At 40.8% G+C, this 24,199-nt stretch overlaps 1 long non-coding RNA gene across 1 annotated transcript in view; it reads right to left on the reverse strand.

The window, feature by feature from the left end:
- The window catches only part of LOC309512758, an 84,369-nt gene that overhangs the window by 33,721 nt on the left and 26,449 nt on the right, over positions 1–24,199 (reverse strand). The window contains exons 2-3 of the long non-coding RNA XR_014211175.1: positions 12,119–12,235; positions 8,965–9,049 (exon numbers count right to left, since the gene is read on the reverse strand). This is a non-coding gene — a long non-coding RNA (uncharacterized lncRNA). The remainder of the gene's footprint in view (positions 1–8,964; positions 9,050–12,118; positions 12,236–24,199) is intronic.

Raw genomic sequence — 24,199 nt, forward strand, 5'->3', positions numbered from 1 at the left:
AGAAAACAACAGATTATGTTGAAGAAAACGGTCACAGATTCTGTAATGGGGAAGAGCGGTAACCAAGTGTGTACGAAGTGATTACCCCAAGGACGGGTAAGATCCTTCTGGCCGAAGGTCGACCTAAGACAGGGGGTCACGCAAAAACACTGGGCATCTCCTGATGGAGGTGTTTTTATGTGAGATGGATATGAGAGTGGTGCTGATTGACTGAGTGGCCACCAGCATCAGCAGATCATTGAGAGGTGAGATGAGCTGTGAGAAATTACGGCGGTCTGACCCAGAAAATGTGAGTTCCTCTATATACCACTCACCAGAAACCGCGTTGATTGTATGGCTTGTCTTCCATTGTGACATGTGTCTGCATCTATGCCAGGGAGACAACACCCTGAAGAAAAGAAAATGATTGCTTAAGAGCTAATGGAAATGGGCTTTCAAGAGCCAACTGAGACCGTGAGGTGATAAGGAACATGATGTTGGTTGCCTTATGGGCAAGGAAAATTTTTTTGATATTGAACTAGTTTTAACTTCTGAAGGTCGTTAGACATGGTGGTGGCTAAAAGATGAGAACAGCTTGTGATGAGTCAAGAGAAATTTCTGAAAAACGAAGGTTAGGTGAATTGAGTATTTAAACTAAAGATAACCTTAGAAAAGATCTAATGAATCTAATGTATCTAATGTATTTTAGATCGTTGTAATGGTTCTAATTTGAGTCAAACATTTGTATTTTGACATTTGTGAACTATTAAAGGGACTATGTGTAGCTTTTTAGGTATTTTATTATCTAAAATCAATATTTTTATTCATAAATATGCCCTCAATGGTGTACAAATACCTATGCCAATGATCAGACTAATCCTCGTAAACGAAGAATTTATTATCTTTATATACATGGGACGGGTAAGTCCACGGAGGCTTCCATGTAGTTCCGCCATCTTGAAAAACTATAATAGCAGAGAGGGACAAAAAGTACTAGGCCAACGCGTTTCCACAACGCGTTTTCGTTCAGAACCAGCGTCACGTGACTGAAGTCAGCCGAAGCGGAGGAGCAGAGCAGTGAGAGGCGCATGTCACTGCCCCGGCAAGTTTAAAAGGCTGCACTGCACGGTTATTTATACACCGTTCATTCATACATATGCTGAGTCACAGGATAAGGAGTCCTCGTCGTCGAAAAAGTTCAAAATAGACCGTAAAAGGAAACGTGACCGGAGATTACAAAAACAAGGGTTAATGTCGGGATAGCTAACGCAGGAGAAAGCTTTCAAAAGAGACGCTGAAGTTTCCTGCTTTCTTCTCGACAGGTAAGTCAATGTTACGGCCTTAATTACAAGCTTTTTTTTCATTGCTTGGTTGTGTACTTTATCGCGAAGCAAAGAGGACATGGAGACTGACAGAATAGACAGAGCAGGTTACTTATGATATAAAAAAATCTCAGCTCTCAGATTCTGTCACTTTTATTACGAAATTCAAACAATATATACTGTTTTTGGCGCTTGTAAATGTGACGCGAGTCACGACGGATCCCTAGCGGCACGTGAACCGATCATCTCTAGCTAGTAAATAAACACAAATGAACAATGTTGAAAGATACAGTACAACTTACCGAAATGTATATTCCTCATACATTATATCGACCAATCAATCAAACAAATGGTAAACAGCTGGAGAACAATTATGTATGTCACAACATTTACCTCAGGAAAGCCATTTAATGACCATAATAAAGGCTAGCAGTTAGTTGGCTAGAAAAAAAGAGCTATAAAGAGTATTTTGCTAAATATGTGTACTATATTACATATTTATTATATTTGTATTTATATCATTAAATAAAGTTATTATAATAATAAAAAAACGCATTATGTATCTTTCTGTATGTTTACAGCATTAGGTGAGTTGTTTTTTCCTTGAGAAAAATTAATGCCTATCTTGTGTAGATATCCCCCCCACCCCCCGCTCCTCCATAAATCTCACTCCAAGCAAAACTCAAAAGTTGGCAGCTATGTTATATAGACAGTAGAACATTTATAGTTAAAAGTTAAACAGACTCTTTGATGAATAGCAGCTATTGAGTAAAGTAACGATAGAGAAGGCTCTGATGATGATGATATCTAACAATGCACGTACTTCAAAAAATATAACGAGTAAAGAAGGCATTACTACTAATTACCATAGTTAATGTTTTTCACAGTCAGTAATTGATAACTAACAATCTTTTTTTCGTTGTTTCAAGTTTCAGTTTCACCAAGAAAAACTCGAAGTGCTATTATAAGACATCCTGTCATAGCTTTTTGGTACATAACAGCTACCGTAGATGCAACGCGCATTTGAAAAAGTGAGGCGCTGGAGAGCATTATTCATTTGAATGCAAAATACAATTTCACCACTAGATGGGAGAAAAGATGAAGTCGTAGATAGCCGTCAGTCATGTGTTGAGAAAATGTTATAGATTTGACAGCAACAAACACGTAGGCTAAGTAAATATCAGATTATCCAGAGAGCCCTTAACAGTTAGGCTATGTATTGTAAAAAGGGGGAGATTGTCATTCGACTGACGTTGACGAAAGTGTGCACACCACAACCTGACCTGACCAATTGATGACCTGGAGAATGTTTGTAGATGACTGAATTGCGAGACCAACGACAGGCCTGAAAAGCAGGATACGCTGTGAGACTCGGGGCCGTTGCCCTTTAAAACAATTTGATAAGAAGATGAAATTGTGGCTTTAAGTAATATTTTTGTTTAAGAGGCAAAGAAAGATGTCTAAAAGAAATTTGGCTGAAGGACAACGTTTGGGTTAACAAACTTTGTCCAAACAAATGTTACCAAGTAAATATGAACAAATATTGCAGTTTTCCTGTAGCTCAAACATTAGAGTTTGACACCTGTAACGCCAAGGTCATGGGTTTGATTTCCGAGGGAAAGCAAGAACTGATAAGAATGTAAATGTGTATCTTGAAATGTAAGTTGCTTTGGATAAAAGCGTCTGATAAATGTAAGAGAATCTTATTATGTTAAATTCAGTGATGGGAATAACGGCGTTATAAATAAACGGCGTTACTAACGGCGTTATTTTTGTCAGTAACGAGTAATCAAACTAATTACTGTTTCCTCCGTTACAACGCCGTTGCCGTTACTGTCAATAAAAATGTGGCGTTACTATAATTGAGCTCACTGAAGCGGTTTTCATCCGAGTAGGTTCTCTCTGTGTGTGTGTGTTTATGAGGCGCCGGACTGGACAAAAGCGAGGCGAATGCCGCGAGCCAGCGCGCTCGACAGTCCGCGAGAGAGACCGAGTCTGTCTGAGAACGCGCTCGACAGTGCGCGAGAGATACCGAGTGTGTCCGAGAACGCGCTCGACAGTCCGCGAGAGAGACCGAGTCTGTCTGAGAACGCGCTCGACAGTGCGCGAGAGATACCGAGTGTGTCCGAGAACGCGCTCGACAGTGCGCGAGAGAGACCGAGTGTGTCCGAGAACGTGCTCGACAGTGCGCGAGAGAGACCGAGTGTGTCTGAGAACGCGCTCGACAGTGCGCGAGAGAGACCGAGTGTGTCTGAGAACGCGCTCGACAGTGCGCGAGAGAGACCGAGTGTGTCCGAGAACGCGCTCGACAGTGCGCGAGAGAGACCGAGTGTGTCCGAGAACGCGCTCGACAGTGCGCGAGAGAGACCGAGTGTGTCCGAGAACGCGCTCGACAGTGCGCGAGAGAGACCGAGTGTGTCCGAGAACACTTTTTGTTAAACTTAATATTGTGAGGAAGAAAATACTTCAAGTAGGCTATACAGAATGTCTACCAGTTGTAAAGGTGTGTGAGTTTTATCATTTTAATGATATGCACTAGTGTATGTGTATGTAGGCTATATTTTCTATTACTATTTATTTATTTTTGGTACATTTCTTAAGAAGCATGTTCTTAATTCATTTAACATTTCATATTGGGGGTATCCAAGAAATTTCTTATATTTAAACTTTAAAAAAAAAAAAAAAAAGTAACGCAATAGTTACTTTCCCTGGTAATTAGTTACTTTTGTAATGATGTAATTCAGTTACTAACGCAGTTACTTTTTGTGAGAAGTAACTAGTAACTATAACTAATTACTTTTTTAAAGTAACTTACCCAACACTGGTTAAATTGATGCACAAGATGAGATCTCGTGCATCAAGAGGAGGATGATAACAGTTGGGGTCACATTTGCATTCAGGAAAGCCCAGAGGGTTAGAAGAATTTGTCTAAAACCAGCACAGGAGTGAAATGGCAGGGCAGACTGTGCCCAGTGAAAACAATAGCTATGAATGAATTTGACTAGTTATCCTGGCCTAGGTTATTATTGTGCCAGAAAGAAAGGTGCAACACCTGCGCAGCGCATAACTTAAAATTTTCATTTTTCAGGATGTCAGAACGGATTGCATCAAACAGAACTGATTCTGTTCCAAATGATGTCAGGATGTTTTGAACCAAACAGAAATGATTCTGTATTGTTTTGTTAACATGAGTAACGTGGGTTGAGTGTTTTTCAGGGGAAAAGGACCCTGAGTGCTATTCAATGAGCAAGAAATTATCCGATGATATGTTTCAGGTTGAAAATTTCACAGGTCACACCAAAAGGGACGACAAGACAAGCGGTCACTAACAAAATCACTTAAGGTCTGCATTCACAGGTGACAGCAGACAGTAAATGACTCATTCCAGTGGGGGTGCGATCGTGATCTAAGGGAAAACCTTGTAAGGATTTGAAAATGATTGAAGGGTGTTAGACCTGGGTCCAAGCATCTGACCTTAACCACACCAACCAACGTCAGCAACCCAAAACGCCAACGCAAAGAATAAAGTGGGGGATCAATGATATGTGCTAGAAACTATCTCCCCTGCCAACGTTGGAAAAATCCTCTCTACGGCATGCAAAGTGTCATATTGGTGAAGATGGAACGTCCATGAGGCAACGAGATGATCAACATATCTGGAGAAAATATTGACCAATTAATGGTTGAAGAAAAGTTTTGTGATTTTTATTTGATTGAATCAAATAAGGGCTTAGTATTGATATAAATCTAATCATTTGACTTGTGCAAAGAAAAAGTTTTTTTTTTTCAAAGAAAGAAAAGAAGAAATGTTTTCAGGTAGAATATCTATTAATTAATGTGAGGTATGGTGATAAGAAAAAACGGTATGTAATGGAAAAGTCAGGGATAATTTCGAACAACGAATGATCAAATTATAAAACTTTTCTGGTTAGATTTTATTAAATAGATTTTAATTAAATATAGCTTTAGAAGTAAAACCATTTCCTGACAAAATATTGTGATTAATTGAAAAAGGCTAAATACATAGTGTTATGATTGTATGTGTTATTCTGATAATTTTGTTATTAATGGGTACAGTCTATCCTAAGGGTGAGTAAAATTATGCAGATGGTACAAGTAACAGAAGTTTAAATTATAATCATTTACGTTTTTTCGGTATTATAATATCCTTTATTCTTACTATGCGTTAAGTTATACTGGAGTGACTGAGGGTCACTCCAGTATAACCAGTCCATGTAGAAACCAGTCCATACTAGGGGTGACCCCGAATAGTCGAAGATTCGATGCTTCGATAGGAGGAGCCTGATTCGAATACCGATCTCACGGTCGAATCTTCGCAGAGGTGTTATGAAACGATGATCATGCCACTTTGGCTATATGAATGCGCTCAATGTCTGATTTCACATAGAACTAGCTTTTATGTCAATACGTTAATATTCAGCCTATTATGATAATGCTGTAGGCCTATATAAAAATGTGCAAAGAAAGAAGCTTTTAATAAATATGTTTTAACGTGCGTGAATAAATCCAAACACCCCGTGACAGATTTAAGTTTCACTTTCAATCCGTGACCGACAGAGGAGCGTCTTCGGACAAGGATTTAAATCTTTAACAATGTCTGGGATAAGAAAATCTAAAGTGTGGATGTACACCATCAGAAAGGATATTCTTCAAGGCTGGATTTAGCATCAGGAAAACCATGATCGCACTTCTGCCGGCCAACGTTAACATGTTTCACGCATAGACTGGGTTTCACGTTAGAATGTATTTTATCCGCGCGCACAATTTGAAAAGACTCCAACGGACAGACAGAGTGAAAGACTTTCAGGATTTGTTCTCTCGATCGGGTACAAGTGATTTCAAAACTTTTCAGCCGGTTCTAATTTTATTTTTGGATGCTGTGAACATTTTTAGCTAAAAAGACTGCCTCTCCAGTTTAGCATTTATTGTTGTTTCTGCAGTTAAAAAGACAAAGTTGAAAATTCTGGCTACTATCGTTATTTTAATCATTTCTTTATTTTAATTTTATTTATTAATCTGTCAGGGTTATCTAATCTAACTATTTGTGGCTTGTGTTTTGAATATATGTTCCCCTGCACTTTAGGCATTTTGCACACATTTGCTCCTCATCCTGTGACTTGATTCTGATTTATTTCGTTTTATATTTTTATTTATTAGAAAGGTATATTCTGTTCTAATTTAATTTAGTAAATTAATTGTTTATTTTTTCGGTGCATCGATGTTGTGCTGTAGGCTGGCCTGCTCGCACAGGTAATTTAGCCGATTTAATTTGATTTGCATGTGAAATGCAAATCTGTAGTGTGACCTTTCTGGAGTTATTTATGTTATTTCTTAGTTTTATTGATCAAAAATGTTTTTATACATTTTCTTCTATCTTTGTGTGATTTTCTGTACATCGCGGCTTTGAAATGTTAAAGCCCCGCCCCCAGCCCCCAGCCCCACCCCCATACACATGATTCGACTATTAGTCGACTATAGGCAAGACATGACGATTCTGATTCGACTATGAAAATCCATAGTCGGGGACAGCCCTAGTCCATACTAGCTTGAGATATAAGATGTCTTTAAGGAAATTTACAGAAACTGGGAAAGGAGGAGTCAAGAATGTCAGAAACCTGTATAAAATGTCTGTGTTTATTGAGTCCACTAGGTCATTCTGTTTCACAGCTGGGTGGCTGCGGTTGTGAAAAGAATCCTCAAAGAATAAACCTTTTCTCTTTAAAACAGTTTTGCCTCTTGAAAGTTTCTTACACCTTTGATGCTGTTTTTATTAATCTCTGAAAATTGCTCTTACAATACTTTTAAAGAATAGAATGTGTTATTGGAAGATGGATTTTATTCTTTTTGTTTATCTAAAACAATTGGTTTCAGTAGATATTTTTATAACCATTTCATTTATATACTTATAAAGAACAGAATGTTTTTTCAACTTTAGTTGGTGTGAGATACACTTCACAGTTTCACTGTTACCTATGGAATGTGGAGGAGCAGAAGGAGGGGGATGTCAGAAAGCAGAGGACGCGCACATAGACACACAGACACGCGCGCGGCTCCTTTACTGCTTTGACACACATACATAGATGCGTGCTCCCTATGTTTTGAGGCAGTGTGAGGTCATTCAGGAATGACTATATGAATTCAGTAAACAAGTTGTGTAAAACAATATTGTGAACCCATTCATAAACTTGTTTAACTCTCTAAACATTTAACTGATTGTAATTTTGTGACATTGTTTAATCACAGTGCCTTGATGCTCTCTGGAATACGATGTGCTCTGGCTTTTACTTTGAGAAGCATTCTGATCTGTGAGTTAGAGCCCCGCTGGTGTAAAGAGAGGCCAGAGGGCCCTGATTTCTAAACACGTAAGATGATTTTTTATTTCCGTGAACCCGTTTCATACATTGCATTTTTTGTGGACATCAATGGTATGGGCATTGATGTGTTAAGAGCTTATTCAACTCTCTAAAATAAAGTAAGATGATTTTTATTTATCTTTTGATTATCTAAAGCTGAATTAATTCGTTTCAGTAGATTTTTATATTTTAAAAAGAACTGAATGTTTTTCAACTTTAGCAAGATATTTTATTTTATATTAGTGTGTGAAATATAAAACATTATTATCACTTTCACCGTGCTCAGGAATGTGGATGGGGGATCCTGTTTCAGATGTCAGAGCTCACAGAAAGAGATGCAGGCACACGCGCCCCTGATGACACGTGCGCGCACCACTCTGAGTGCTCTGGTGAGGCGTTCAGGAAATAAGTATTTTTGTTTTACCACTTTTAATCATTTAAAAACATTATTACAACTTTTAATAGTGTATTCAATTTAAAACATTTTCTAAAAAGATATCTTTTAAACTTTAAAGGATTATACTTTGAAATAAATTCAGCACCTGATATCTTGATCGCTGAGTCAGAGACCAACAAGACTTACAAACATGTAAGGTGATTTTTTATTCTTTTGTTTATCTAAAACTAAAATAATTGGTTTCAGTAGATTTTAGTAAGATATATTGTATAAGCATTTCATTATATACGCTTTAGCAAGATTTTTTTTAAAACCATTTCATTTACACTTTTAAGGAACAGTGTGTTTTCAACTTTAGTTTTTTAGATTATATCAATTATATTCTATAAATTATACAAAGGATAGAATATAAAGGATAGAATGTGTTTGTGTGACATACACTTCACAGTTTCACAGTGATCGAACAGCACATGTTCAGATGTCAGTGCCCGATGCTCTGGAATGCGAGGGTGGGTGGCGATGCCGGAGGCATCTGTGACACCATATAACCAGACACACACATATAACATGACACCGGCCGTCAAAACATCTGTTCTATTTAAATAGGTCAAAACTATCCGTCAAAACTATGATTTAGGACTAGCTAGGTCACCGGGGCAAAAGCAACTGTCAAACCACATGATCGATAGGCCAAAGGTTAATCCCATGACCTCATAAAGGAAGTTCAACCCATCAATCATAAAGGTCACCGGAAGTTCAACCTGTCAAAAGGTCAAAGGTCAAAGTCATTAATCATTTTGACACATGGTCCCCTATACATACTACTAACAACTTTGGTTATAAATTGATTAATTGTAGTATATATCTCAGTATATAACTTATCTATACAAACCTAGTTGATTCATAGTCGCCACACCTTTTGGTCAGGTGCTTGTAGCTAGCCTCTGACCAACAGACTCTGGAGCATAAGTGTTGGCCTGTCACGACCGCCAAAGAGAATGAGCACAGGATCCAAAGTGGATTCATCCTGGGTTGGGACTCACTGAAAGACGGTTCTGGTGGTGGTTGTCTCCGCTCACCTCTTGCAGTGGGGAAATGGCGACGGGAACTCATGCTGCTTGGATCTTCTTGTGGTGTATCAATCTGTCACGACCGCCAAAGAGAATGAGCACAGGATCCAAAGTGCAGCAAGTAAGGTGTTTATTATAAAAGGGTAATCCAAAAAGCGAAATCCAAAAACAGGCAAAGGTCAGAATCCAGGTAGGCAACTAACAAAAACAAGAAACAGACAAGGCAGGGAAAAACTCGGGCAACAGACGCGGTGTGACGTTTAAACATTGATACACAAAGAACACAAGACAAACAGGGCTTTAAATACATGAATGACAAGGGGATAACGAGAGACAGCTGGTGATTACAAAATACAGACACCTGGGTGCAATTCACAGACAGAATTGTGGGAGATGAAGTTCCTAGTGCAAGACACCCAGGGGGTAAGGAGGACATCTAGTGGGTACCCGGGGAAACACAACCAGACACTGTGACATAACCCCCCCTCCACGGAGTGGCTCCCAGACACTCCAAGACGGAACAAAACAAAAGTTCAGGAGGGAGGTGGCACGGTGGAGGATCAGGGGGAGGGACGGGGGGCCAGGTCCATGAAGGGAAACAGAAACAGGGTGTAACAGACTCAAAGGGGGCCAGGGTGACACAGACAGTACATCAGGGGAACAGGGCAAAGCAATCAGTCCATCCGGCGGCCGGGGTGAAGCAAACAGTCCATCAGACGGCCGGGGTGAAGCAAACAGCCCACCATCAGGTGGCCGGGCGAAGCGAACAGTCCATCGGGCGGCCAGGGTGGAGACTTTCCCTCGGGCGACCAGGGTGGAGACGACCCCTCAGGCGGCCACGGCGGAGACGACCTTTCGGGTGGCCAGGGCGGAGACTCTCTCTCGGGCGGCCAAGGAACAGGCATCACCTGCTCAGGAACAGACGCCACCGGCTCAGACACTGGAACTGGCACCACCGGCTCGGGCACTGGAACTGGCAACACTGGCTCGGGCACTGGAACTGGCAACACCAGCTCAGGCACTGGAACTGGCACCACCAGCTCGGACACTGGAACTGGCACCATCAGCTCAGGCTCAGCTGGGCAGATACTAGGCTGGATGAAGAACTTAGGCGGGACCGGCATGGCTAGCAGCGTGGGCGGGGCCGGCAGGGCTAGCAGCGTGGGCGGAGCCGGCAAGGCTAGCAGCGTGGGCGGGGCCGGCAGGGCGAGCAGCGTGGGCGGGGCCGGCAGGGCGAGCAGCGTGGGCGGGGCCGGCAGGGCGAGCAGCGTGGGCGGAGCCAGCAAGGCTAGCAGCGTGGGCGGGGCCGGCAGGGCGAGCAGCGTGGGCGGGGCCGGCAGGGCGAGCAGCGTGGGCGGGGCCGGCAGGGCGAGCAGCGTGGGCGGGGCCGGCAGGGCGAGCAGCTTGGGGATGGCCTCCGGGACGACGCCGGGCTGCTCGAGGACGGCCTCCGGGACGACGCCGGGCTGCTCGAGGACGGCCTCCGGGACGACGCCGGGCTGCTCGAGGACGGCCTCCGGGACGACGCCGGGCTGCTCGGAGACGGCCTCCGGGACGACGGCGGGCTGCTCGGAGACTGTCTCCGGGTCATTGGGGAGGCCGGAGGTCTTCCTCCTCCTCCTCCGCCGTTTTCGATGGTGAGGTGCAGGTTCAGGTCTGGACGGAATTAATGGCGGATGGGGCTCTGGGCTGGGCAGCGGCGATACATTCTCTGGGCTGGGCAGCGGCGGTGCACGCTCTGGGCTGGGCAGCGGCGGTGCACGCTCTGGGCTGGGCAGCGGCGGTGCACGCTCTGGGCTGGGCAGCGGCGGTGCACGCTCTGGGCTGGGCAGCGGCGGTGCACGCTCTGGGCTGGGCAGCGGCGGTGCACGCTCTGGGCTGGGCAGCGGCGGTGCACGCTCTGGGCTGGGCAGCGGCGGTGCACGCTCTGGGCTGGGCAGCGGCGGTGCACGCTTTGGGATGACAGCCGGCTGCACGGGCTTCGGGATGACAGCCGGCTGAACGGGCTTCGGGATGACAGCCGGCTGCACGTGCACGGGCTTCGGAACCTTGGCTGGTTGCACGGGCTTCGGGATCACGGACACTGTCTCGGGATCGAGGTCAGGACCGGGAAACTTCCTCCTCCTCTGCCGCCTCTGATGGCGAGTGGACGGCTCTTGACTGGGTGGAGCCCGTGGCGGAGGTATTTCGGCATCGAAAGGTGGCCAGACCGAGTGATGGGACTGGACCTCCTCCCGACCCCCCCCCGCCTCCTCTACGACCTCCCCCCGCCTCCTCTACGACCTCCCCGAGTTCCACGGAACTTGGCCAAGCGGGTCCCCTTGAAGGACTCTTCATGGCGGGGGGCGTGGTCCGACACAAAACTTGCTGTGGGCTGGGGCTCAGGGGGTTTGACGATGAACCTTTCGTCTGTTTTCCGAGCCCACAGAGCAAAACACTCAAAAATGTTCATCCTGGGTTGGGACTCACTGAAAGACGGTTCTGGTGGTGGTTGTCTCCGCTCACCTCTTGCAGTGGGGAAATGGCGACGGGAACTCATGCTGCTTGGATCTTCTTGTGGTGTATCAATCTGTCACGACCGCCAAAGAGAATGAGCACAGGATCCAAAGTGCAGCAAGTAAGGTGTTTATTATAAAAGGGTAATCCAAAAAGCGAAATCCAAAAACAGGCAAAGGTCAGAATCCAGGTAGGCAACTAACAAAAACAAGAAACAGACAAGGCAGGGAAAAACTCGGGCAACAGACGCGGTGTGACGTTTAAACATTGATACACAAAGAACACAAGACAAACAGGGCTTTAAATACATGAATGACAAGGGGATAACGAGAGACAGCTGGTGATTACAAAATACAGACACCTGGGTGCAATTCACAGACAGAATTGTGGGAGATGAAGTTCCTAGTGCAAGACACCGTGGGGGTAAGGAGGACATCTAGTGGGTACCCGGGGAAACACAACCAGACACTGTGACATGGCCATACTTCTAGTCAGCTTCTGCAAGTTGCGCACCAAGACAATTAACTTAGAGGATGTGACGTGGCTTTCAGCAGACATTTCCTCTGTCACCTCCAGGAATGGTCTCAGAATCAGGACCTATACGAAAACAGTTGATAAAACAAACTTGGTTAAAAATTAAGGTTAAATCAGTCCCTACAGTTTTTCGCGATTCCGCGATCGCTGAATACAACGCAAAATCAACAAAATGCAATCTTCTTCTTCTTCGAATTTTTTTGCAATCCTGCATGATTCCTAATTTAACCGCAAAATAATCACAAAAATGTAAAATACCTCACAAAACATTCAATTATAATCACCCAATTGAAATATCTCTAGTTTAATAGGGAGTCAATGCAGTGTTGACAGAACCAGGCTAATATGGTCATACTTCCTGGTTCTGGTAAGAACTCGAGCTGCTGCGTTTTGGACCAGCTGTAGTTTGTTTATTAAGCGTGCAGGGCAACCACCCAGTAGAGCATTACAATAATCTAGCCTTGAGGTCATGAACGCATGAACTAATTGTTCCGCATTTGTCATTGAGAGCATATGGCGTAATTTAGATATATTTTTAAGATGGAAAAATGCGGTTTTACAGATTGCCAAGTGGCACCTATTCCAAACAATGAAGGAGCATTTTGAAAATACAAATGATGAGGCTGAAGAAGAAGAAGAAGAAGAAGAAGAAGAAGAAGAAGAAGAGCCTGAAACAGAACACTGCTTTCTTGAATACAGGTACCCTCCTCAAAAAGAAAACTTTAAAAGAATAGTGAAATACATACACAGGAAAAAAAAAGAAGCTTCCTGCGGACTTGCCCTCAGAGTTTTGTGGCTTGGCGACTGAGGCTGAACTTCCAATGCATCTGATCCCAAAGGAACAACTTTGTCCAGAATGTCCTGATGTTCCTCCCAGTAAACCCTTCATAATAACCAAATCAGCAAAAATAATCTCACTGAAGGGAGTCGTTGAGGGTAAAATTAACATTGAGTTGTATTTATTTATTGTTCCAAGTTTTAGGTGACACTACTGTAAAGATTTCTTCATGTAATACAGGTGTGACAACTTATTCCAAAAAATGCAGTTCATGTGGCATGATGATTCGCTATCAAGAATGGGAGGATGGTGTACACAATTTCGATGACAGAGTCATTCTTACTCTCCATTTATGTATTTACCTTCGAAACTGCCTTCAGGTAATTGTACAGTTTTCAAGATGTGAAATTGGATATTGCATACATATGCATGTCATATAATTTGTTATTGAAAATCTCTTATTCCAGACACACACAGCTCTAGGTCGAGCTATTGAAACATGTGAGCTATATTAATATTTCTTATAACTTGTAGTCAGTGAACTAGAGAATCCACCTGATGGTTTTGATGGAAAGGTGGACATTGATGACTTCTGTGATTCTGTATGTCTAGAGAGAATCGCAAGGGCTTTTGTTCCAAATAAGTGACTTTAATCTTAAATAATTGCCATGTTACCCACTGAAATACAATTCTCCACAACATTAGGGCAAAAAGTCCGCTAGACTTCACAGACTTGTTGCTCTCGTGGAAACATATGCCAAATATAAGCATCTACGATTTTGCCCGAGGGCTTGCAGTACATGCTAACCTGAGAGAACCTGAGGTGGTCCCTTTCAGCCCTCATGAGGGTCGACTGCTGGACCCCAGCCCTGAAAACCTGCAGTGGGCATCCAAAGGTGGCACAGTCAGTTTACCCTGGCTCAAAACCAAGAAAACTTTCCCGGACCCGAATGGCCATCCTTTGACTGGGTCGGAAGAACACTATTGTCTCTATGACACCTTCCACGAGAGAAACACGAAAGACCCAAGAGATATCCTCCGGAGGTTAGGGCTGGTACCAGAGCTTGCCGGAAGAATAAACAGCCAAGTAGCTGAACAGCTCTTCTCCATCATGAAGAAAAACAATGACTTCATGAATAAGCTCTCTCCTTCTGCACGTCTTCACGATGCGAAATATCATTCATCACTACAATCAACGGAAAAACAAGACAGTCATGGAGGAGTTAACCCTCTGGGGACCAAAAACGCGCCCTCGCGTTTTGCTCGTTTTTTTTTTTAGCAATGAAAAATAAACACAAAATGCTCTGTTAATTTTGATCTTTCATTTTCGTGTAATACATCAATCGATCCTGTTCAGTTTCTATTTTTTTTCTGTATACTCACAATACAAATAAAGTGTTTTGCTTTTTGACAAATAAAGAAAAACTAACATGATGCTATTTCTGCCTTCTCTCTGTCAGTAAACTCCCATTTGAAACGCGTTCGAAAATTATCTATAACTCCGCGAAAATTCAGTCAAACAGGCAAACAGACCCACGGGCATAAAGCTTGAGATCGCAGCTTTTAAATGAAGTAATTTATATAAAAAACAAATATTATCAGCTTCTGTAATCTGTATAAAAAGAGAGCGACTCCAGTCGAGCTCATTAGGAGCCATTCAAAAGTAATTTGACCACGCCCCGGAGAGCGCGTGCTATTCAAACGCAAATTCTGAGAACCATTTCAGTCTGTGAAACGCCCCCACATCAGCTGTAAACAAAGAGGCATAATATAGCCTACCTTATGGAGAAAATTTTCCGTGCTGATATGAGGAGCAGATCCCGCTGAGGAGTGATGTAGGCTAAGTTATCCTTTCTCAAGTGTTAATGTGGAATAACGTTATGGAATAACGTTGTAGGCTTATGTAAACAAAAAGATGAATCGCGTTTCTATAATATGAATAGCGTTTCTGTGAGATGAATGAAGGGTACATATTTGTAAAGACTGTTTAGCCTAAATATGAATCGCGCGTCTGTGTGTGAAAGAATAAACTGCTTTTACAGTTACAGTTACTGCGTTACAGTCAGGCGAAGTATGAAAGACAACATTTTGTTGACTTGATTTGGGTACAGTTTTTACTGTAGAATATACTGTCACATCAAATAAGCTTTTCTGCTCATATATATAAAATACTATTTTGTCAAAAATAAAGTCATAGACTAAGATGTTCCAATGTTGGCTATATTCAAACTAATGAATACATATGATAAAATGTAGGCCTATAATCTTTTTTTTTTTTTTTTACAAAGAAAGAGTACTTTTTTTGCAGAAATATTGCTGAAATTGTAATTATTGTTGTAATTGTAACCTTTTTAATAAAATAGCAAAACATATTTACAAGATAGATGTAAGCAAAATCTTAAATGGTCAATATAAGTCTTCTTCTAAATATATAGGCTATTTTGTCCTTGCATTGTGGCTCAGTCAGTGTCACACCTGAATGAATGGCTAATTATGCAGAGTCATTATGCAGAGTGGGTGGGACTGGGTAATCTAAGGTGTAAACTACTCCTCCCCCTCGCATATTGGCTTTCCAAGCAAAACCTGTTTTACACCATTTAAATCAATGTATTTTTTTTTTGTGAACGATAAAGCAAGACTATTTTCACATAATTTTGAAGCTAGAACTCCAAGAGAAAACATCCATTAGTCAAAAGTCTTGTGGGCACATATTTTGTATGAGTTTTGTGGTCTTATTTCAGCAACTTTCATTTTTATTTTTTTAAATAACCACGCATAAACATTATTCTCTTAAAAATACAAACATCTACATACATGTTGCTCGCATATTATGGTAGGCCTGTTTGTGCTATATAGAGTGAATTTACACCTTTGCCATTAACATGTTTATAAATAACTGAAAAAAGCACAAATGTCAGAGCATGTCAGAACATCTCAAGGGCCCCAAAAACAGCTTGGTCCCCAGAGGGTTAAGGAAGCTTGTGAGCCCTGACATTCCACTGACTCTCAATGAGTATGGACAGGCAGAATTCTGTCTCTTGCCCTCTTCTCAGACAAGAGAATGTGATCTTCTCCCAGACACACGTTGTCATGGACACTTCACAGACAACAGAATTACACCCAAATTTCCAGTGATTGTATACAGTACATACAGTATATATGTTTCCAATAATACATTATATTTTTTTGTCTCTCTTCAGCTGTTCACCCCACTAATCTTGACTCCACAGTTGCAAATTGGAAACAAACACCACATGCAAGACTCTCTCAAGCAGTAAGGTGTAATAGTAGTATTTCTCAATCAGCGTCTTCAATCATGCATGCATGTATATCATTTTATGCATATTCCCCCATAGCTAGACTATGTGTTGGACATTAATGGCAACCCACATGAGCCGACTGTCCTAGCCAACTCCCCAATCCTCAGAAGGTCAGACTTTTGGACACTTGGCCTAGAAAGAGATGTAGAAGCAACGGTAAGTATAAGTGTCTTTTCTTTTATCTGTATTTACTTGTGGACTTACAGGATGAATAATCTTATTGTTTCCTTTTAGATTGCAAATTATTGTTTCAACATTATCGCAAACGCTGCAAATGCACATGTAAGTCAGTGGTTTATTCATTTTACAAAACGACCTTGCCCTCTGATTTTGTGTTTTTAACAGTTGAATTTAATGTAGTGTAGGCAAAGTCTGTTTCTATGAATTTTTTTTAATTAAAGGGCATAGCAACCATTGCTGTGGATGCCTATGTGGTAGTGACGTGGCTTCCTCCATTATCAGCTTGCCCTGCTGATTCCATGATTGTGAGTAGTGATGTAAAATAATTTGTATCTACCTTGTCTATCTACCTATTTGTATTTACCTCATATCCTTCAAGTTCCTCTTTGAAAAGTTTTTGTTTTCTCCAGTGTGACTTTGCATCCAAGGATGTTGTGCTTCTCCCGGCCTGGCAGCCACGACACTGGACTTTGTGTGTGAGTTATCTCACCTTGGCATATTGTTCTTTGAAATACTATATTATTTTTATACAACCATCATCCTTACTTTGTATATGATGCAGTTCATGGCAACATTGTCATCGGCACTGGGGCTGGGAATTGATTCTGAAGAATGCAAAATTATTCTATTCCTGGAATTTGTTTCAGGAATGTTTATTCTAATATGAAATGGCCACAAAATCCAGAAAATGGCAAAAAGCATATTTCTTTCATCAGTTGCCTTGCCTTGGGTAAGTCAAGAGCTCAGTCAACTAGACAAATAAAACATTTATGATATGGGGGTGATAAGCTCAGGAGATAGATAATGGCTGAGTGAGAAACATCAGCTGTAAAGTGCTTTATGGTTGGAATTGGGTCCTTAACCAACCCATGTCTTGCTATTCCATGAAATGAAACTTTTAACAGGTTCTCAAACCAAGACAGAGTATATGCACTTTTTTGACTCCAGGGATCCTAGTGGCTTTGGAGATGGCTGCTACCTAGATGTCTCCAGGTTTTTCCTAGAAATCTGATTGCTGGTTCTTTATGTTCATGGAAAACTCGGAGGGTCTTGAAGCATTGTTCATTCCTATGTCTAAACCTTTAAGAGAATATTTATGTAGTTTCTTTTTGATTAAAATGAAGACAGTTGGTCATTTAAGACCAAGTATTTTTTTGTAAGTGCCAAAAGTCCAATGCTGAAGACATTCTGCTAACATTTGGCTGTGAGAGGTACAATTTCACTTCAGTGAAGGTATCCACGTTGGTGTTTATTTGCTGTTTTTTTTTTTTATAAAAAGAGTGCGAAGTAAAGTTCATTATCAATGACAGAACACAAAGCTCTTCTGTGACACCATATTCCTTCAAAAACATTTAAAGAGTCCATTACTTTATAAAAACGAAAATCAATTACAATCCTTGATTTGATCATAGCTGCAAACACCCTTTCAACATTATATTCACTTTTTTGCTCAATTTTATCTCTTCTACTAATATAAATGGCCATTTTGGCTTTACCCAAAATAAAATTCAACAAATGACACTCATACTTTCGCCTTTGAACATATTTAAAACCTAAAATAAAAGTTTGCACAGAAAACTTCTCATTAAAACAATTAAAAAGATTCTGCAAACTATCAAATAAAGGCTTTAGTCTTGAACAATACAAAAAGGTATGAAAAACAGTTTCTCTCTGGAAACAAAAAGGACATTCTTTGCCAACATCTGGATTTAAAACAGAAATAAAAGCATTAACAGCAATAATGCCATGCAAAATTCACCATTGTAAATCTCCATCTCTTTTAGCTAACGGTGGCTTGTACAGTGCCCTCCACTCTGGTCTGACATTATCATTGATCTGAAAAACAGTACGCCATGGCGTGTCAACTCTTTCATGTAGTCCCTTTTTGTTAAAAGATTTTACACAAGCTTTATAAAACATTTTTCCATTACTTTCATACAAATCCATATCTGTCAACTTTTCAGATTCTAGAAAAATTTCTGCATATTCACCTAAATTTGGTGAAAGAAACAGAATTGGAAATGGATCCCTCTCGTTAGGGATAACTTCCCCTTCACAGTACTCTTGAAGCATTTTTGTCTCTTCCGTTGTAAAGGCAGAGTGCAGTTTCTGTAACACTTGTGCCACAATTCGAATGGATTTAACTCCCAACAAAACAGCTACATCTTCAACTTTTTCAAAACTTGGGCCAGCCACTCTAATTAAACACCCAAGTGTTGTGATCTTAGATTTAATAAAATCTGCAGATATTGTCCCACATGCTCCTAAAATGTCCAAACGTGACCCATAAAACAGAGGTTCTTTCAACAGCCAAAACAATGATGATGTAGAATCAGTTCTTTTAACTTGAAAGAGGTTCCAAACTTTAAAAAGATTCTTGTAAAACTCCGGCAATCTGGATGTGTGATTTTTCTGGGATTTAACAAGAACAACGACTTGTCCAAACAAAGTCCTTCAGCAGTCTTTAGAATCGTCCTGGCCACTGGCCTCCAGCTTAAGTTCTCTGGACCAGTGAGAAATCGCTGTATAAACTGTAGCCGGAAAGCTGCAGTCCTGCTCTGCAAATGTACAAGTCCTTGTCCTCCTTCCTCTTTTGGTAGATATAATACATTATGAGGTATCCAATGCATTGTTTCCCCCCAAAAAAATCTATTAAAAGGGACTGAATTTTAGCAAGTATCAATGCAGGTGGATCAATACAAGCCAGTCGATGCCACAGGGAAGAGGCCACCAAATTATTAATAATCAGAGTACGTCCTCTATATGATAAACTCTTTACAATCCATTTCCATTTCATTAGACGACCTTTAATTTTTTCAACTATTCCCTCCCAGTTTTTTTGAACAATCATTTCATCTCCTAAAAAAACTCCTAAATATCTTAAACCATCTTTTCTCCAACTTAACCCACTTGGGAGTATTGGTACCCCTCTTTCCCACTTTCCTACTAACACTGCTTCACTTTTACCCCAATTAACTTTTGCTGAAGATATAGTTTCAAAATCTCTCAATGTTTTTAATAATAAATCCACGTCATTTTGTTTATTAAGTATAATGACAACATCATCAGCGTATGCTGACAAACATAAAGTGCTGTTACAGGCTTGTAAAGATACCCTCTTCTCAATTTATTTAAAAGTGGTTCTATTGCCAAAGTGTAAAGTATTCCTGACAGAGAACACCCCTGTCTTACTCCACGACACACTCTAAAAGGAGCACATAAGCCACTGTTAACTTTCAGTAGACTCTCAATGTCATTGTACAGAATTTTAATATAACCTATAAAATCAGAACTAAAACCAAATGCTTGCAAAGTCTTCCACAGATAATCATGTTCTACACGCCTTCTCCTGATCTAAGGAAATCAAACCTATGTCGACTCCCAATATTTTTGAAACATCAAATAAATCTCTTATAAAATGGATATTATCAAAAATTGATCTTCCAGGTACACAGTAGGACTGACCAGAGTGGATTACTTCCTCCAAAACCCTTCCTAGTCTAGTAGCTAAAACTTTTGAGAGCAATTTATAGTCATAGCACAATAAGGATACAGGTCGCCAGTTTTTTATGTCTCTCACATCACCTTTTTTTGGCAAAAGAGTAAGGACCGCTCTTCTACAGCTCAGCGGCAGAAGTCCTCCGACTAGACTGTCACTGAGAACTGCCAGCAGATCCTCCCCTATCACAGGCCAAAAGGCTTTATAGAACTCAACTGGGATTCCGTCTATCCCAGGAGCCTTGCCATTCTCCATACTCTGGAGGGCTTTGTGCAGTTCTCCCAGGCTTATAGCTCTCTTGAGTTCTGCATTGGAGTCTTCAGAGACCTTTGGTAGCTCTTCATAAAAACACTGCTCAACAACCCGATCTTCTCTGTGTTCACAACTATAAAGCTTTTCATAAAAACCATTTACTCTTTTCCGAATTTCAATAGGGTCTGATTCAAGAGAACTGGTCTCAGAAAATAAAGAATGTATAAAGCGTTTCTGACCGTTCTTTTTTTCTAGACTACGGTACATCCATCTGGTCTATATCTTTAAAACGTGATCGAATTAGCGCCCCCTGTGCCTTCACTTTTTGTATGTCAGACAAAACAGATTTCTTTAAAAAAAGGGATTCAATATGTGTTTGATTTCCACTTGACTGTGCCGCTTCTTGAAACTTAAGAATTTCATCTTCTAATACTTTTATGGATTTGATTATATCTTTTGTGACATTGTGAGTGTACTGTTGACATAGTTGTTTGGTTTGTATTTTACCAAACTCCCACCACTTTTGTAAAGACTGAAAATGATCTTTTTCCTTCCTAACATTCTCCCAAAAAAATGCAAATGTTTCTCTAAAATGTGCATCACTTAATACATTTGTATTAAAGTGCCAGTAAGCACTTTTTGGCTTGACAGAATGTAAAGTTACTGTACATATAACAAGACTATGATCTTAAAAACCAACTGGGATTATGAAACAATTTTTAAAAGTACTAAGATGGTGTTTAAAACAATAGAATCTATCCAGTCGTGCTAATGACAACCTGTTATCACGAGCATGTGCCCATGTGTACTGCTTTAAACTCCCATTTAAACTCCTCCATACGTCACATACTGTAAATCATTTGTTTTAATCATCTGAATAAGTCGCTTTCGAGAAAGCAAATGTGGCTCTACATGATTCCTATCCATATTACTTTCTACACAGTTAAAGTCTCCACCTAAAAATAAATGCTCCTCACCATTACATTTGTCCAACATTTCACAAAGAGTATGTAAAAACACCATTCTTTCTGCTGGTAGAGTTGGGGCATATGCACATATAAAAATAAAAGTGTGGTTCTCAACCTGGGCTCGAATCTTTAACAATCTACAGTTCACAACCTCCTCCATCTCAGTAGAACAGGGAGTAAAACTATTAGCAAATAAAATAGCGACACCACCACTAAGTGAGGATTTGTGACAAAAAAAAGAGAGACCTTTAAATTCTTTCGCCCATTCATCAGCATTTGTTGTGTCGCTATGCGTCTCTTGTAAAAGTAAAACATCAAGATGTTTCTGATTCATAGTATTATATATTGTAAGACTGAAAATACTGGTTGAGGCCCGATTTATGGGACAAAAGGGCCCGGCTGGCTAATTAACATTTGACCTCCCCCAATACAGCCTTTCTTCCTCTCAGAAACTAAGAACCCACACAAGAGCATGGTTTAATGCGAATGTTTATCATTGACTGTTATGCTTTTGGTGTCATTTGAAATGTCTCAAAGTGAGTGGTACAGATATCTCATATCCAGATAGATAAAATAAAAGGAAATAAGGTTTATAGAAGTTCATAGAAAACTGGTTTAGAGATAAGGCCAGATAAGGCAACCCCCCTTCTGTGGGATAGAAGCCATTTGAGGGTGATCTCACCCCATCCCCCATATCACCTGGTCAGAGGATAAAGGAAGGTGTTCTGGCTCTCTCTGTCTCTTCTTTTTGGCTGGACGTGGAATTGGATAGGTGGTTTCTCTCGCTCTCTCTCTCTCTCTCTCTCTCTCTCTCCCTCTTTCTTTCCCTTTCTCTCTCTCTATCTCAGGTACAAGCTGGGTAAGATTCTTTGGTGTAACCAATGTATAACCATGTTCTAGATATTTGAATTGATTGTGGAATTGATCTCTGATATCTGAAATATTAAATTGCTACAATGTGATTATTCCAACTGGGTTTGACATTGTTTATTTAATGGTTAAAAGGAATAGTCAAACATTCGCTCACTTTTAGTGAGGCACAGATATTATTAAAACCTTTCATTTATGGAGTCAGATGAATTAACGAGTAAATACATATGATTAATGTATTGCAAATTTAACCAACCAATACTTTGCATGAGTGAGGACAGAACATGTGATAACCTTCCCCGTGTATTGGCGAACCGGAGATTGGGCCGAATATAGCGGGCCCTACAATATTAATGTGCGTTTTATACACTCTCTTGCCCCATTCACATTTAAGGATGCAATACGAATGTCACCCATGTGAAAATTATAAAAAAATAAACTTAGGCCATAAAGAAGAAAACAGCCAAGAAGGGCCAAAGAGTTAAGCTGATTTACTGCCATTCATTATTCAATTGTTGTTGGAGTTTTGTCACAAATTTTTTCAACCTATAGACTTCTTTATTTGTGAAACATCCCTCAGTCATGAAGGCCCTCGTATTTTCCACAAAACGTTTTGTGTCTGGGAAATAGTCAGCAACCTGTACTCCCCTCAAGTTTTTTGACAATTTTAAAAACTTCTTGATTTCGTCAGTATCATACTCTAGGCATGTCCATTCAGTCTGGGAACAACTAGAAGCACCGGAATCAGAGACATCACTCTCATTACCAACATTAACATCAGACTCTTTTTCATTTTCTGTTTTTCTAGCTTGTTTTCTAGCTTGTCATTCTTTTTCCTCTTTAAAGGGGTTTTGAAAACTGCCTGATCTAGGTCCGTCATTAAATCATCACTTAAGTTGACACTCTCTGAAGGAGACTTTGAGTCAGACACTACATTAACATGTGAAATATCCATGCTCTCATCAGCCTTGGGCTCACCTTTATCAACAACAGGGATAACTATATCATTCTCCTCATTATTCCCATCTATGGCCTGATTCGCCTCAGTCTGTACATGAGGAATTGTTTCAGTTTGGCCGCTAGTGGATGGCCTGGGTTCAGTTTGAGTTGGATCAGGAACATTATCAGTGCCTGCATTCCTGACTTGCCCACCAGTTTCACCCGAGACATCTTGTGTATTTGTACCATTATTATCTGGACAAGCGTGTACTAAATGCCCAGTTTTCCCACAGCCAAAACACTTCATCACATCAGTACTTACGAAAACAGTATAATCAAAGTCATCAACTCTGAGTTTCAAATTCAGGTTGAGTTCAGTTCGATTATCTCTCAGGATCATATAAGTAAATCTCCTGAAAGATACCACGTGTTTGATCAGGTCTGATTTGCTACCAAGAACGATCTTTTTCACGGGGCTGACTATCTTTCCAAACCGTGACAGTTCTTTTGTCAGCATTTCGTCTTTTATGAACGGCGGAACGTTGGACAAAGTGACTTTCTTAGCGGGGGTAGAAAGGGGAAGCACTGGGGTGAACAAACCACTAATAACTACACCTCTTTCCACTACTTCGTTTGCTTTCTCAACAGAATTTAAAAACAAAACCATTGCATTATTCATCCTAGATGCCGCTAAAATATACTCATGACCAACAACATGTCCAACGGCCAGAATGCACTCCTCCACATTCACCGCGGACACCACTTTCACTCCGTGACGCCGCGTGAGAGAATCTAAACAGGTGTTTGAGTTTTGGGCTGCCATGCTTCCCAGTGATACACTGGTTGCTGACGGCCGAAACCCCCCACCAAAGGAGCCTTACTTCACCACCCGATACACCACAGATAGAAAAAAAATAGGAAAGAATTGAAAGAGAAAAGGATTTTTCCGCCACAGCGGGCATAAACCATTCGCACTCACCACACGCACCTCACACTCGCTCAACAAACGCTCACGCATGCGCAGAGAGAGAGAGAGAGAGAGAGAGAGAGAGAGAGAGAGAGAGAGAGAGAGAATTTGAATTGAAATGCTCTTTATTACAAATCTACATAAAACAATTCACAAGGTATAAATTATCACAGAGAATAAAATTTACAGAAAATGTGTAAAAAATAGTTCATCTTCAATCATAGAACACAATGCTCCTTTGCTACACCATTTTA

Source organism: Leuciscus leuciscus, assembly GCF_965113295.1.
Source record: "Leuciscus leuciscus genome assembly, chromosome: 1".
NCBI lineage: Eukaryota > Metazoa > Chordata > Actinopteri > Cypriniformes > Leuciscidae > Leuciscus > Leuciscus leuciscus.